General features: G+C 38.7%; 1 long non-coding RNA gene across 1 annotated transcript; it reads left to right on the top strand.

The window, feature by feature from the left end:
* Positions 1 to 11,212: 11,212 nt before the first annotated feature.
* LOC107182402 lies at positions 11,213 to 11,968 on the top strand. Its single transcript, XR_001513120.1, has 2 exons — positions 11,213 to 11,609; positions 11,763 to 11,968. It is a non-coding gene; the product is annotated as an uncharacterized LOC107182402 (long non-coding RNA).
* Positions 11,969 to 12,175: the final 207 nt, after the last annotated feature.

Raw genomic sequence — 12,175 nt, 5'->3', positions numbered from 1 at the left:
AGCAATGATGGTATTTTGGAGCCATCTGTTACCTCAGCATAGCCTAGTTCACCCTGACTGATGCAAAATTTATTAATTTGCACAAGACGGTGCTATTGTAATAACATGAGGTGCTATTGTCACAACAACAACAAAACAAAAGTAAGTTGCACTGGCTCCAGCCTCATCATTGAAAAGCAAGGGAGTTGATATTGAAGGTGGAAGGAGGTGATCCTTACCCTTAATGAACATGGTATTGCATTAGGGAAGATGTGGGCAAACAATATATTAGCAGCTTCAATTGGTTGGTATTGGATGCACTAACTAGAAAGAAATAAGCTCAAAAAGAATTGGCCAGTTTGGAAGTAGGGAGAAAAAAGAAATAGATAGCATCTAGAAACTTGGGGATTTTCATGGTTCAAAAGATACAATTGATTCTCAATCACTAAACCAAATAAAATGACAGTAAATACATATCTATCAACAATTAAGTATAAAAAATCAAGCTAAATGAACAAACAGAACAGAAACACTCATAGATACAGAGAACATTTTGACAGTTGCCAGATGGGAGGAGGGTTGGGGGGGGATGGGTGAAAAAAATGAAGGGATTAAGGAGTACAAATTGGTTGTAACAGAACAGTCATGGGGATGTAAAGTACAGCATAGGGAATATAGTCAATAATATTCTAATAATCATGTATGGTATCAGATGGGTGAGAGATTTATCAAGATGATCAATTAGTAAGATGTGTAATGTCTAATCATTGGGGTGTACACCTGAAACTAATATAATAATGTATTCAACTGTAATTGAAAAATAAAATTGATTTTTTAAAAAAGAAAAAAGGATATCATTGAACAACAAAGTCCTACTAACACTAGCCTCATGTCAAGGACCAAAATCAAGGGGTTGCTATATGTCATTTGTTTAAAAATGTTAGGGAAATCTGATAGATAGAAGGTACTAGCAATTAAATGTCTATAGAGGCGTATTTCAAAACAGGATAAGAATTCTTTAATAAAAACCAAATAGATAAGTTAAAAATTGAAAGCATTAAAACACCAAGGGAATGACTAGCCTAGATTGAAAAAGATTGCTCAAGACTTTAAAACAACCCTTGCATTTCTCCTTCCTTCCCGCTCGAGCAAGAAGGGAGAAAGCTCTTTGGCCTCCAAGGAGATCATGCTCTACAATTCTTTCTTGGGATGTAGCAGAAGACAATAGTGAAAAATAAAAACTCCCCAAAGGGTACAATGCTAAGGAGAAAAATGTCTGGGGAGCTATAACCAGGGAGTGAAATCAAGATCTGATCAAGGAATACTTCCTTCTCTCAGACAACATCTGCCCAAGGAGATTTTAGAATTTTTAAAGACTGGTAATACCTGTGTGTCTTCCATTCTTCACCTTTTCGAATGAGAGTGTTTACTGTGGTCACACTCTCCCTGTTTCACCACTGCACATTGAGTATGTGAAGAGCTTATGGCTTCTCCTTTTATTCCTACAGCTCTGGATCAAGAAGAGCTGCATGAAGACCTGACATAGAAACCATCTCACATTACCTTAGAAGTAAAGGTAAAGAACAAACTACTGTTTCGGACTCTGATTGTCTCTTTTGGAAAGGGGGTAAGTGTATTCAGCACGTGGGAAAAGGAGAAAACTGAATAGTTGAATACCAGAAAGGTGGTATTGAACTATGAGAGTTTGTATATGGTCACCTAATATTTTTGTTTACATCCCTCTGAACCTCTCCCTGTGGGAAGATTATATGCACCTCTTATAGTGAAGTCAGGAGTGGCTTTGGCTAATAAAATGTGAGTGAAAGTAATGAATGTTATTCATAGGAAGTCATAAGAGACATGGATCACATCTTTGTTTCTGTCATGTGATTGACAATGTTCCAGGCAGTATCTTGGTCCCAAAATGAATATAACATACATCTGAGCCTCAGCTTACCTGTGATGAACATTTAAAATGAGCAAGGAAGAAACTTTTATTGTTGGAAGCCACTGAGACTTTGGTCATTTGCAGAAGAACCTAGCTCATTCTGACTATCACAGAAATAAACAATGCTAACAACAGTATGATCGTGTAAAGATTATTCCCAAGTAATGTGACTGGACCTATTAAAAAGAATATATAGTTCCACATACCTAAAGAAGAAGGCTCCAACATTCAGTGACACGAAATCTTGCTACATTTGTTTGCTTCATTCTTGAACTATGGTTTCTTATATGGCATTTACTTTTTTCCTGGATTTTCTAGTTGCCTTTCTTTTTTGCTTTGGAAAATTTGGGGACCTTTGTTTTATCCTTGGTGTTCTGAAATTTCACCAGCATACATCTAAGATATGAGTCTCTTTTTATTTATTTTGCTTAACCCCTTCCCCGGCAGAAACGTGTATACACGTTTTCACAAAATGTTCTTTTTTCAGTTGTCGACGAGTATACTCGTCTAAAAACTTTACCTTCAAAAACCAGCTACATACGTACCATTCTAAATAATTTCATCTAGAAACTTTCTGAGGAAATACTATTCTTAACTACAAAAATGGGAAGAAAAAATAATTACAAACTGTTTTCATAACCAGCATCAAAAATACTATATAGAACCAAAATAAAAAAATTAGTCTGAAAAAGAAACGTTTTTAACAAAAAAATTATTGGGGAAGGGGTTAATGCTCTCTTTCTCTCCTCTGCTTCATCTCACCCCCCCACACACACACACACACGCTTTCATTTGTTATTTAGCTTTTACACACTTTACATATCCATTTGCAGTTTTCTTAGATTTTCGTTAGGTTCCTTCTCTTCCATCAGACTATGAGTTACTTGAGTGCAGGGCTTTTGCCTTGCTCCACTTTATGTCACTCACCTAGCATGGTAACTAGGGCAAAGGATAGATATAATAGCAGGATCTAAATGTTTTACTTCCTATAATATGCTTCCTGGTGATAAAAGTAATTAATCACAAGCTGGTAAATTGGATTTTAAGAGACAGTTCTTTTCAGCTTTCAGTAGTGAATGATGAACATTAAAATAATACCTACAAGGCAGGACAGGAAACATGACTGTGTTCCAGTGCACAGATGCACAATGCCCAGAACAACACGAAACAGTGTATGGCGTTTCTTTGCCTCCTAAAATGCAGTCTGTGCTGGAAGAAGTATTCATGACCTAGAACAGAGCTGCTTCAATCATAACAAGCTCAAGCTCTTAGTACAATTTGGCGTCTAAGTTTACTTCCTTGACTATTTGACTTATGCGTTACAGCTTTTCTCCTGAGCTTCCATAGAGAAGGAACTAGAGACATCTATTTAAACTTCTTAGCACAAGATGGTAGTTAATCGTAATGGTTTCTCTGACATCAAGTGTCGGAATAACATTTTCCCCTAGATATAACCTTAACTATGACCTTAGGGTCTCATGGAGTGAGCAACAATTGCATGCTGGAATTTAAGAGCTGCAAGTTTTTCATCCCTCCAAGATATCTATTGAAATGTTATCTATATTAAATCTTCAATTGTTTAGCTTAAAAGTTTAAGAAACAAACCTTTTTAATACCTGGAAAGCACTCTTATATAAAGTCCAATTGCAGTATATCTTGTGCTCTGGAAACTATATGGAACTTAGATGGTTTTGAGAAACATAGTTTGAAAACCACTGTAAAGGTCAAGGCTATATCTGCACATTGCATAAAAAACTGAAATATATTTCTAGTTAGTGACTCTCCAAAGCAGAGAAATTTGAGATCCTTTTCTAAGAGACGATTTTTTCTGTTCCTTTGGGCATAAGGAGTCTTTCTCTACCCCACAGAAAATAGACACGGAATAGGTACACCAAAGATTCTTCAATGTGCCTCTACACAACTTCTCACAGGGCAAACTCTGATCTTGGTTACCTCCTTACAATATCCTAATACCCCTCAGATGCAGGAGCTTCAATAAGATTCATATGAGTTTTGAGAGGGGCTCCATAAATAGAAATTGAAGTTTAGACAGCCAAGAGTCTGCTAGCTCTCTGGATGATTCCAGTCCAGCCCCCACACTACCCGCTGCCTGCACCTGATTGGCCTTTTGGATAATTGATCACAGCTGGTGGCTTAATTGGGCTTGTCACAGGAAGGCCAGCTCCTTCTAGACACAAGGTTCCATCCTGCCACTGTGCCCTTGGGGCCAGTAAACTCACTGGGAGGAAATCTGACTCCCACTTCTTTAGTTGAAGAACTTGGGGCATTTCCTAGATGGGGCTCCATGCCAGGTATCTGGCCTCAGCTTGGTGGGCTTGAGAGGAGAATGCAAGGGCCTTTCCTTCTACTCTGAGTCTTCTAGCCTCTCTCCCTAGTTTTGTAAGATTTGCTTTTTGAGGTTTCATGAGGTGGAGGTGGTTTGCTTTAATTCCAGTTCATAGTAAGTCAGTTTAAATTAATAAAAAGTCACAAGTTACAGTGGTTCTCAACCTTCTGGCCCTTTAAATACAGTTCCTCATGTTGTGACCCAACCATAAAATTATTTTCGTAGCTACTTCATAACTGTAATGTTGCTACTGTTATGAAGCATAATGTAAATATCTGATATGCAGGATGGTCTTAGGCGACCCCTGTGAAAGGATTGTTCGACCACCAAAGGGGTCTCGACCCACAGGTTGAGAACCACTGCACAAGTGTATGGTATTAAATTATTTTCTTAAATTCAAGCCATCCCGATAGCAAGGTATCTGGCCCTTTTATCCCATTTGATGAACCATTTGTCCATTGTGAAGAGTTACACCAAAGATGATATCAAACTTTTAGCCCTTCATGACTGAGGCAGAGAGGGGCTGGTCATGATCTAGACTAGAGCAAGGCCATGTCTTGCCAAAGTGGCCATGAAGACTCTGTGAGGAGCAGAGGGCCAGCCCTAGAAACTAAGTCTTCCTTGTGCATCTCATCAGGACACAATCTGCCGGGCATTCTTTAGATATAACCTTAACTATGACCTCAGTTAGGGTCTCCTGGAGTGAGCAACAAGTGTATGCTGGAATTTTAGAACTTCAAAAAAGCTTCTCATCCCTCCAAAATATCTATTGAAATGTTATCCAAATTAAACCTTCAATTCTTTAAGAGCTATAGCCCATTTCAGTCTTCTAGCAACTGTAAAAAAGACACTGCTTCCTTGAGAATGAGAAAACAGATAAGGAGGGTTAGAAATGGAAATAGTTAAAGAAAAAGTTGTCTAAGTTGGCAGGGCAGGACCCAGAAAAATTAGACGTGTCAGAAAGATACCATAAGAGGCAAAACTAGGTAAATCCGTGTTATTGCATTGTGAATCCATGGGACAGGGCTGAGTTCTCATCTTCCTTGATAGTGATGCCAACTTAGAAGGAAATATGGTCAGTTTCAAACTCAAATAGAACCTGCTATCAAGAAATCAAATAAGTGTTTCTGAAGCTCAGAAAGGCTTCTGAGGTGGACAGGGAGATTGGACAATCATCAGTCCATTGGCAGTAGCTGAGTACATGAACATTGATGAGGTCAACCAATGACCAACTGGTAAAGGAGCTTCGGTGCCAGACTCTTTGGAAGAACTGACAGAGAAAAAATGAGCTCTCATAGAAACATACTCTCTATGCCTCTGTCTCTTACACACACACACACACACACACACACACACACACACACACACACAAGCAAGTAGTATGACTTTCAATGACAAATTAACTAAGGCTGTAGAAGCATATTAAAGCAAAATAAAACAAAAATATTTATGGGAATAAAAAAAAATAAACAAAGTTCAGCAACTCCATCCAGAAGTCAAACTAACTGTGGTAGAGACATTTGTTGCCAACCTACTGCAGTACTTCCAGGCTGACAAAACCCTGATTTTGTGTACTCCCTTCTGAGTGGTCAGTCATCTCCTTCAAGAAAGGTGGACCCCACCCCATGATTATGAGATTCTCATCTCATACCCCAATAACTGGTTAAGCATGGACACCTGATATCATTCTGGCCAATGAGATGAGAGAAAACATGGCAAAGTTTTCTTTTTTAAAGAATAGTTTATTGATTTTGAGAGAAAGAGGAAGGGAGAAGAGAGAAACATCAAGGGCATATGGCTGCCTCCTGCCTCCTGCACACCCCTAACTGGGGATCGAGCCCACAATCCACGCATGTGCCCTGACCAGGAATCAAACCAGCAACCTCTGGGTGAACAGGGCATCTCCCAAGCAACTGAGCCACAAGTCGGGACTGGGAAAGCTTTATACCTGTTCTTTAAAAGGAATATGTGGAGGGGGAGAGGTATTTCCTTTTCAGACAATATCTCTCAACATTGTCCTGTCCTGTCTGTGTGTGACTCCTAAACATTTTGTGGCCTTGAGAAGAGAAGGCCAAGGACAAAAGCCAATTCGCTGAGGATGCCTTTTCTTCAAACGCTGGTGTTCCAGAGATGGAAGGTAACTTGATTGTTGGTGCTGTCAACAAGCCACTGAACTACCACCCAGAAAACCTCCATCATGACACCATGTTACAGAAAATTATAAATGTCTTTATTGTTTAAGCTCCATTTTGCTTGGCTTTCTGTTACTTGCAAGCTAAATGTATCATAACTAATACATTAACAAACCCACAGTGGGAAAACTTATGGGTGACTTAATAATAAATCTAGCATAGTCCTTACTAATTGTCAGGCATGGTTCTACAAGAGCTTTAGCCCATTTCATCCTTCTAGCAACTCTAAAACAAAAAGGAACTCTTGGCCTCCCAAGCAAAACTTCAACAAGCGTTGTCCATACTACTGTTTTCTTCATTTCCTAGGAGAACTTAATTACAGAGAGGTAAAATCACTTGTTCAAAGTTACAGAACTAACTGGTGGTAGCACTCTTATTATAAAGTCAGACAGTCTGGTCCCCAAATCCAAGCTTTCAACCAGGATGTTAGAGTGTTTCTCAGATAAGCAAATAGGAGCTGGGCTACTCCTATTCAAAGTCAGTTACTGGAACCATTAAGAACAGCAAAGGAGAAGTCAGACCAACCAAGTTTTCACTTCCTTGAAAAGCTAAATTGTTTCCACTCACTCTCCCCAACATCATCCAAGTGCCTTACTGTCCCTCCACTCTGCCCCCCAAGCAAAATATTTGCTCAGATCCTGCTTCAGCCTAAAGGTGATTCAATAACAGGAGTTTGGATATTAACACCAATCAGAGCCTTTAGCCTCCCTTAAATTTTATACATCAACTTAGCTGGTAAACAGTTCATCAAAGTCAGAGTTATTGAGAGCTGAGATTACACAGAAGCAAGCAATCTCTCCCCCCGCCCTCCCCACCCCCAGCAGACCTATATGGTCAATGAGAGAAAATAAGGAACTAAACTAGGATGATCATGAAACTAGGGATATTAGATACGGAGTATGTGTTTGCTTCTTGGAAGGGCACTTGGGGGGAGTGGCGGGTAGGGTGCTGTAGACAACCAGCCAAGGAAGACTCCATTTCCACGCTAAGTCTGCTTTATGCTGCTCCATGCTCAGAATTGTTTGCCGTATGTATGCATTACCTATTCAAAGCATTTACAAACACTTAAAACTCAATAAAATATGACAACAAAAATGTATTGTCTCGGTCTGGAGGTCAGAAGCCAAAGATCGAGGTGTCTGCAGGCCCAAACTTCCTCTGAGAACATTAGGGAAGGATCCATTCTCCTAGGAAGACCCCTGTCCTAGCTTCTGGTGGCCTGAGGTGTCCTTGGCATGTAGAAAGCCACCCTCCCTGTCTACCTTCATACCATCTTCCCTCTATGTGTGTGTCTCTGTGTCCAAATTGCCTGTTTATAAGGACATCAGTCATATTGGATTGAGGCTCACTCTTATGACCTGATTTTAATGTGATTGCCTCTGTTGGGATCCTATCTGCAAATAAGGTTACATCTGAGGTACCTGGGGTTAATGCTTCAACATATGAATCTGGGGAGTTGGGGGCCACAATTCAACCCATAACAGAAAAGTATAGAAATGAGTTCTGGAGAAAATCTATTCTTTGAAACAGTACTAACAGGAGACCATTTTAAGGCTTCTTTTCTCAGAACAAAACTTTTTCTCAAGTCCTCATAATAGGCCTCCCCTGGACATTTTAATTCAGTGGGATGAGACCACGTAAGCTTGGTTTTGAGGGGCATAACTTGGAAAAAAGGTAAATGTAATACACGACAGGCGCGTGTTGAATCAGGGAGCCTGGTGTCTCAGTAACAGGCCGTTTGTAATGCAGTGCACCCAGCTCTGGCTCCCTTCCCCGTGTAACTGCAAAATCAGCTTGAACACTTCAGGCAATTTCCATTCTTATGCTCCTGATATTGCATTTGTGGAAACATAAGGAGTCCCTGGTGGCTGATTCAACATGTACCAATTTCTAGAGTTTTACTTTATAACCAAATAACATACCCCGCTGAAGAGAGGATTGCCTTGTGCAGAGACAAGGTAATTTAAAAATCACGTTTAAGTTATGTTTACAATAAAAATTCAAGATAAAGTAATGTTTTCTTTCTGGTTGATGTTACGAGCATCACTTGTAGGTTGGAATGCTAAAAAATGCAAAAAGCTAGAGGAGAATCATTGAATTGTTGTACATCCATTTGGGCAGTGGTGGGTATACAGTACAGGTAGCAGGATTTTGCAATAGTAAGCCATCTGATCGGAAATTAATATGAAAAAGGAAATTTGAACTTTTAAAAATAATAGGTATTGTGATATATCATTAAAATTAATAAGTAAATTAAAATGAATATATAATATAAATTAAAATTAATAACTATTCCAAATATGGATTCAGTAAAAATAAGAAAAATGCAAATCAATCAAGAATTCCATTAATCATTGTTTTCATTAACTTGATTTTGTTACATAAGAATTTAGTAATGTGGCATTTCAAATAAGCATGGAAAAAATAGATTATTGGACCCCTTTCTGAGTCCTTAAGAAAATTAATCTACAAATGAAAGTATATAAAAATTTAAAACATTTCCATGATAATGAGTTATAAAAATTAAAAGACAAAGAACAAACTAGTAAAAATACTTACAACACATAAGGAAATAGTAAATTTTAAAAAATAAGCACTCCAACAGAAAAATAAATGAAGGGCAATGTGCAAACAAAGAAATGCTAATTATATGAATAAATAAATGAAACGAAGGTCAACTGCAACACTAATCAAGAAAAATGCAGCCTGGCCAATGTGTTCAGTGGTTACAATGTCCGCCCATGCACCAAAGGTTCATGAGTTCAATTCCTAGTCAAGAGTATGTACCTGGGTTGCAGGTTTGATCTCTTGTCCAGGTTGGGGTGCATGCAGGAGGCAACCAATCAATGTCTCTCTCACATTGATGTTTCTCTCTCTTTCTCTCCCCACCTCCTACCCTCCCTTCCACTCTCGAAAAATCAATGAAAAAAAAATCTCAGGTGAGGATTAACAAAACAAAAAAAGAAAAAAGTGCAAATAAGATAATTTTTTTTGACTTGACTACGCATGGTAATCCCAACATTGGTCATAGTACAGAAGGTATGTAAAACTGGTACATTTCTATGGGCCAACCTGACAATCGAAATTTATGATGTCTTAGAATTTGATGTGTCCTAAGTTTATCTAGAAGGAAGCATCTGGATATATGCTGTAGCAGATGTGTCAGTGCCTTTACTATCCCTTATGTGCTTGCAACCTGGCTTCTCTTCCCTCTCGTGAAAAATGAGAGTGACAGTAGTATCTCATAGGGTTGCTATGAGGACTAAATGAGATAGTTCCTGTGAAGTGCTTGTCCTGATGCCTGGCACACAGTTATAATAGTCATCATTATCATTATTAATATTAAAATATAAAGTTTAAAATACAAGTTTACAAAAACATAAAATTTATAAGAATATAAAAAACACACATATATTTATAGAAGCATAGAAAAATGGAAAATATATACAAGAAATATTAACTGTACATGTCTGTGTGCTAATATTAACTGTACATGTCTGGTGCATTTTTGCTATGTGCTTTTCTATATTTTCCTAATTATTTCTTTTGTATGCATGTGACAAGTTACTTTTAATGAATTTCATGAATAATTGTAGCCAAATTTCTCACATAAAAACATAGTTTTTGGTCTAGAGCTAGTCAGTCCTTGCTAATGAATTCAGGGAGAATACTACTATTCAACCAACTCAATCTTCTTGAGGACTGTGGGTGCGTTCAATCAGAGATCACTGGCACTAGGTTTCTCTTACTGATGATGGGTCTCAGTGTCAGTGAAATAAAATGCATTGTCACAGAGCCACACAAACACAAACATTGCCTAAAGACTGAGCAGGAGTAGCTAGAACATGTCACTGCTATGACAGATGATCATTCAGGAACCTTCCATGTGTAAGCCTCAAAAGCAAGCAAAGACACTTAAAGCATGACTCACAGTATCAAAACAAGTGAATTGCTTCTGAGAGAGTGATATCATTTCCTCACATAGTTCTGCATTTCTTTAGAATTTCTGGTTCCATTCTGTTCAGGCCAGGTCATGATGGAAAATAAGTCCAGCTTCTCTTTGGGTCTAACACATTGATCCTCTCAGAGTACCCATTCATTTCCAGGAGTCTTTGATCTAACTTTGGTAAATACCTTCTACAATTTTCTGCTATTCAGTTATCTAATCAGTTAAAATAATCTTTTAAGTGGATTTCCACTTCTCCCAAATAACCCCATAGACTGTCAAGGGCATCACAACAAAGAAAATCCACAATTTTTTTTTACCACTTTTAGCATTGACTCATGCAATGAATTAATTTGAAAGTGTTACCATCTAGATTCTGATAAATCATATAACAAAAGAAGAAAGCAACAAACTTCTCTTTGGATTTGAAACAAAAACGTAATTCCTTTTTCATTACAGGTATCCTATCTACAGCAAATGAGTACCACTTTTCTTCAGGTTTACAGCACACTTTTGGACTATTTCACTGGTAGCAAATGGTAAGCCTATGCTCATTTAATAAGAATTTTTTTTTCTTGTGAAAAGTCTCAGCTAGGCCAGGTCCTTTGCAGGTTAGCCACTCAGATAACTTGTTGAATGCCCCTGTGTGGGCAAGAGTTTGAGAAAAGGTTGAAGATTAAGAAAGAAAGTAAAATATAGTATGTATTGAGTGTGATGAGGCGCCTGGAGGTAGGGACCAAGAAGCAGAAGATCGAGAACCTATGCTGAACATGCCACCAAATAGATAGCTTCCCTTCACAGTCCTCCCACCAACCTCAGGAGACAGATCAACCATCCATTCATTCAACTATTAAACATCTTCGACAAGTAAGGCTGTGTATAAGGAGCTTGGGATGCCACAGCAAACAAAATGCACACTCCTTACCCCCGTGGAGCTTCTATTCCAGCAGTGGAGACAGATTACCAGAACATTATTACATTATGATCCTCTTATGTGTAGAGGAGGAGTAGGACAGGGTGATTTGAGTAGGTGACCATGTAATGGATGCCTTACACAATATGGAGATCATGTCAGGAAAGCTTTTTTTTTTTTTTTAAGAAAATCATATTTACAACTAGGTATTCAGCATGAATAAGAATTGGCTAAGCAAGCAGATGAGATGACATGCATAAGGACCCAAGGCAGAAAGGAACAGGGTAAGTCCAAAAGGCATTGTAATCCTCACGCAAGAGGCAAGGCCTAGATATGTATGCATTTGTCTCTTAAATCACTTACTTGCTGGCTGCTGGAGGGTGAGGTTTAATATGAGGTCTATTTGAGCTCGGGGCGTCTTATGTTTCCTGACACAGTGTGCCTGGCTCCTCTTTGATGACTCCATCTGCATCTTGCTGGAATCACAGCTATGAGGTAGCCCCCAAATGCACACGGTGTGAGTCTCCCACCTGCTGGAAGGAGATCTGTTGGTAATCACCCTCCACGTGCATCCTTGAAGGGTTCACCCACGAGGGAGCAAGTTCATCTGCTGGGGATCCACAGCAGGAAGGACTGGAAAGAGGTAGAGAAAGGGCTTTATCTTCCTCGTTCCTACAAAGATAAAGTATGCCCGCATTTTGCAAAAGATCACCATTTTGACTTATTTACCATCTTCAAAGTTTCTAATTACCGCCTAACAACACTTCTAACCAACTCTCAATGCGCGAAGTTGATTATAGTTATTATTCAGCTGAAAGTTAAGAAATTGCTCACAAGAAACCTGCATCCT

The sequence above is a fragment of the Myotis davidii genome, unplaced genomic scaffold, assembly GCF_000327345.1.
Source record: "Myotis davidii unplaced genomic scaffold, ASM32734v1 scaffold655, whole genome shotgun sequence".
Lineage (NCBI taxonomy): Eukaryota > Metazoa > Chordata > Mammalia > Chiroptera > Vespertilionidae > Myotis > Myotis davidii.
This window is presented reverse-complemented; position numbering and strand designations above follow the sequence as displayed.